This window comes from Anser anser (assembly GCF_964211835.1).
Source record: "Anser anser genome assembly, contig: HAP1_SCAFFOLD_77, whole genome shotgun sequence".
Classification (NCBI taxonomy): Eukaryota; Metazoa; Chordata; class Aves; order Anseriformes; family Anatidae; genus Anser; species Anser anser.
The window spans coordinates 600,535-605,521 of NW_028153924.1; the positions used below are offsets into that span (position 1 = coordinate 600,535).

The 4,987-nt window shown below is 51.7% G+C and overlaps 1 long non-coding RNA gene across 1 annotated transcript; it reads right to left on the reverse strand.

The window, feature by feature from the left end:
• Positions 1-673: 673 nt before the first annotated feature.
• LOC310891133 lies at positions 674-1,059 on the reverse strand. The gene is made up of 2 exons (XR_014577440.1): positions 973-1,059; positions 674-857 (listed from the first exon to the last, which is right to left on the reverse strand). It is a non-coding gene; the product is annotated as an uncharacterized lncRNA (long non-coding RNA).
• Between the last annotated feature and the right edge of the window lie 3,928 nt (positions 1,060-4,987).

Here is a 4,987-nt window from a genome sequence, read left to right on the forward strand (position 1 = left end):
CGGTAATGTAACAGAGCAAAAAATGGCGTCCTACGGCACGCTGCGAGGCTCAATTTTCTGGGGAGTGCTGGGAAATGTAGTTCTTGGCCACCGGGTTTCCGGGAGTCCATATTGTTTTCCCAGAGCATGCCGGGAGATGTAGTTCTCGGACACTGGGCTTCCGGGAGGCCATGTTGGTTTCCCTTCTTTGCTAGACTCCGGGTGCTCTGGCTTCACAGAGAAACCCCCAAACTGAAAAATGTACCTGCTAATATATTGGGCTCTAAATGTGGCCCTGGGTTAATTGAATAACAATCCCTGGGTAAGATTGAAGTGCAGGAGGGGTTGGCTACGGTTTCAAGAGCCGGTTTGCAGAAAAGGGATTTCCCGTTAAGAAATGGCATATACTGATTGTTCTCTTCCTTGCTCTGCCAAGACCTGAAGCACATCTTGGAAGCCAGGCAGAATCCGTGGAGCCAATGGAGTTCTCAAGCTCGACTTCAGCTTCTTCCCAGCTAGAAGAAGCAAGGACACGCCGGCTGAGTTCCACAGGCAACGCGCCCGTATCTGTAGACGAGGATTTAGAGATGCTACTTTGGGAACTCTCAGACGGCATACTGGAAGCCGAGCTCGACTTGGACCCAGGGAAGGATGAGGATGACCTCCTCCTTGAGCTTTCCAAGATGATTGATGATTGAACTGCATAGTCCTATGGTATATTGAAAGAAAAAAAAAAAAAAAAAGAAAAAAAAAAAAGAAAACAACTCTTCTTCTTGTTGGATACCCCGAGGTGATCCTTTTTCTAACTGAGGCTTTGCAATGAGACTTAAAGCACAGTTGGAACTGGTAGAAATTGGCAGGATCTGCACTCAGTTGTCCTAAGTTTCCCTGCTGGTCAGAGTTAAGGTCTTGTGCATGGTTCCGTAACTATAGGTGGCTACCTTTGATATCAAGAGGACAAAGCACTTGTTTCTTTTGGCACAGAAAGATGACCATCGGCACGCTGCGGTGGCTGTGAATTGACGTAGTGATGGAGCGATGCTCTGAAGGCTTAAACGGAAAGCTTCTTCCTTCCCCCCCGCCTTGGCACAGCTCGATGTTGGGCACATTGTGAAGCCTGGGTGTTCTGATTTCTCGGACAGTTGATACCCAAATCCTGGAGTTACTATGTCAACTCTTGACTTTTATTTGTGTATGCCATTGTTTTGACTGTAATCTTTTCAGATGATGAAGCTGTAGGGGCGGGAGGGAGCAGAATAATTATTCTAGCGTTGTGGACCAAACATGCTGCCAGGAGTGGTGGTGGTGGGGTCAGCCCACCCGGCCTTACTTTCAATTATCAGGGATGATAAAATGGTGTGAAAAGCAGCAGCTCTGCGATACGGCTACGCTACCCCCACTCCCTTCTCTTGTGCTGTACCAAAGTTCCCCCAAGCTTTGGTTGGTGCTTTTTGCTGGTGACAGTAGGACTCCAGGGCGAGTAGTCGGGACTCTCCTGCAGTAACTGGGTCAATTAAGGGTTGGTTTAAGTGCCTCCTGGTTTTTAAAATTGCTCCCCTGAGCTGCTGGCTCTGCTGCCTGCTACAGCAAATGTTCGGGTGCCATCAGCGTCGCACTTGGGCGTGGGCACTGACCCTGCGGAGGAGAGCTGAGGCTCGCGTGTATTGTGTACCCTGCCGCCAGTGATCGTTTTCCCCTAGCAGATCTATTTTGAATCATTTCCCTAAATTTTAGAGGAACTTTAGGCTCTTTGTGCTATGATTTGTGAAGCTGTAGGGGCCCTCAGGCATTTGCTGCTGGCAGAGGAAAACCGCTTGTCGAATTTGTTGTAAATACTTTCTGTTTGGACAACAACGCCTGTGTGTGTGTGTGTGTGCGTGTGTGTGTGTGTGTGCGCGTGCGTGCTTTGACGACCCCCTGCGACGCCCCAGCTCCGCGAGGGAAGCTTTGAAGCGGCTCTGGGAAAACCTCTGCGGAAGAAACCGCTGCTAGTGACTTGCGGAAAAGGGACTCCACAATCAGTGAGATTGTAAAGTAGGTATGTTTATTCAGCGCTGGGCAGCACGGGAGGTCGTGGGCATGAAGATTGATGACTCTTCCTCGTCACCGCTAGTTGACCTCTTGTCTTTGCACAGACTCAGTTGCTCCTTGGCTCTTGTCCACCTGCAGGACCAGTTTCTCCCAGTTTCTTAAGACAGGCTCACTCTCTTATTAGGAGACTGACCTTGGTAAGGGGCCCAAGGCTTCTTGCTTTAGTTAATTGGCACAATGCACCATAGTTAGCAAAGACGCTAAGTAGCATCCTAGTTTAACGCTGTCAGCGCTCTATCTCTACTTGATAAGATTCTCCTAACTCCCTCTCTCACTGGAGCCCACGCAGCCCTCCGTCCTGCCGAAGGACTTCACGGGGACTTCTGCCGGCTCCGGGTGCCCGCACACAGACAGAAATGGCTTTGAGAGAAAACAATCAGGAGGAGGAGAGCTCAGAGACTGCGGCCGGCTTCGGCCACCTTCCCCTCGCTTTCCCTCTCCGTGTTCAAACCGAGCACTGTTCTGCCGTCAACCTTCGCTGCCTCTGCCCGCGGCGCTGGGCTTTCGCGTGTGCCATTGCTCCTCTACATATTTTATCCTTCCTTTTGTAAGGAATGGTCCAGCAATTCGTGTCACTAAGGGATTTGAAGGGTTAACATCGAGGCCCGGGTCTAGGTGATAAGAGAACAAAGGGGTTTTTAGGGAAAAGTGCTGACTACTGCAGGGGATGTTGCTAGAGTTTCTGAAATCCGGCGCAGAGGCTCCCAAACGAGGAGGAAGGGGGAGCTGAAGGACAATTGAAGGACAAAAGCCTGAGAGGAAGACAACCAGCATTGAGCCCGAGCAAGCCCCGAGAGACCACCAGAGACTGGTACGCAGGCGCCCCTGGGAGGGGTTTCGGATTCCGGAAACCAATTCTAATAACCCTGCCTCTTCTCGAAGTAGTAATGAATATGTATTAGCCTGGGAGCATCAAAACCAGCCGCCTTACGTAACAGGTGTGCGTCCTGGGGGAGCAGAGACTCCCGGCGCACCCAGCGCTGCTTGCTTGCCTCTATTCGTTTAATAAACTGTAAACTTTGATTGTAATCCTATTTGGATTTATAACAGCCATTTATAACACTTTTTATATTTGTATTTTATTTAAGGCTGTCTTGCCCCCCTCCCCCCCCCAGCCTCGCTGCTCGCCAATAAAGCTGGCGCAGGGGCTAAGGGATTTGAAGGGCCTGCTTGTACACCCAAGGGATTTGAGGGCCTGCTTGTACACCTTTGGGGACTGCCTCTTTTGGGGGGGGGGGGAGGTGGGGGTGTTAGGAGCTGCTTGTATACTTTTTTAGGCATTCCTCTGAGAGGGGGTTGGGAGCTTCGTGTATACTGGGGGGGGAGGGCCTCCCTCGAGGTGGAAGGAGGGGGGTTGGAGCGTTTCTACACTGTAGGGGCCTGCCTGTACACTTTTGGGGCCTGCCTTGGAGGGGTTGGGAACTGCTTGTACACCTTTGGGGCCTGCGTCTGCGCGGGGCGGGGGGGGTTGGGGGGTTGGAGCTGGTTTTAACCTTTCGGGCTTGCATCTGGAGGGGGTTGGGGCCTGCCTTTGGGGGGGTGGTTGTGAGCTGCTTGTATACTGTAGGGGCCTGCTTGTACACCTTTGGGGCCTGCGTCTGGGGGGGGTGGGAGCTGCTTGTACACTGTTAGGGCCTGCCTTGGGGGAGGGGTTGGGGCATGTGCCTTGGGGGCATGGGGTTGGGAGCTGCTTCTACGCTGTAGGGGTCTGGGTCTTGGGGGGTTGGGGCTGTTTGTACACCTTTGGGGCGTGCCTCTGGGGCGGATGGGGAGTTGCTTGTACACCTTTGGGGCCTGTGTCTGGGGGGGGGTTGGGGCCTGTGCCGGGGGGGTTGGGAGCTGCTTGTACGCTCTAGGGTCCTCTGGCAGGCTTTGGGGCCTCCCTTTGAGGGGGGCAGTTGGGAGCTGGTTGTACACCTTTGGGGCCTGAGTCTGGGGTGTGGGGGCTGGGGCTGAGGCCTGGGGCCTGGGGCATGCATCTGGGTGGTGGTGGTGGGGGGTCCAGTTCATGGGGGGGGTGGGTTGGGAGCTGCTTGTGGACAGTTGGGGTCTGCATCCGGGTGTGGCTGGGGCCTGCTTGTAGACTTCTGCAGCCTGTGTCTGGTGTTTGGGGGCTTTTCTGTAGTGTTTGGGGATTGCATTTTGGCTTTGGGATGTGTCTAGAGCTTCTGGGGCCTAGCTGTAGTGCTTGGGGCCTGCGTCTGGGGCTTTTCTGTAGCATTTTGGTAGCGTGTTTGTGATTTGGGGTCTGTATCCAGGGTTTTGCCTTTTTTGTAGTTTCCAGCTTTGTGTCTGTTTCTTTGTTGGTTGCCTGGGGTTTGGGGTTTGGATCATTAGTCAGTGTCATTAGCGTCGGGGGGTTGATATGAAGGGTTAGGGTTGTGGTTAGAGTTGTTAGGGTTAAAGAGAATAAGGATTTTAGGGTAAGGGGATCAAGGTTGTGGGAATAAAAATGTTTTTGCACAGAGTTACATCGTTTAGAGGGAAGGAAGGTGGTATTGATATATGCTTGCAGTGATAAGAAAGCTTAACAGACAACCTTGTAAAATGCAGACAACCAGAATCCTTAGAGCAATTGGGTGGAAATCACGGTGTAAGAAACATTACCACCTCAAAGAGGAAAACAGTCAAGAAAAAAATAAAATTGACTAGTAACAGGCCAGCAGCTGTGTATTTTCTGTGAAGCACTGGATAGATTGTGAACATGGATTACCCAGTCAATGGGGAAACTGGGGAGGGTCCTGGTCACCGAGAGGGAAAAAAAAATTATATAAACTGTGTTATGGAACTAGGAGGTGGCTTGTGGGACGCCTGCCATTGCAATCGTGAATAAAAATGCTACCTCACTGAGATACTTGCCTGAGCCTATGGTATTGGTTACAGAGTGTTTCTAATAAGGTGTTAGGGTTTTAAGGTT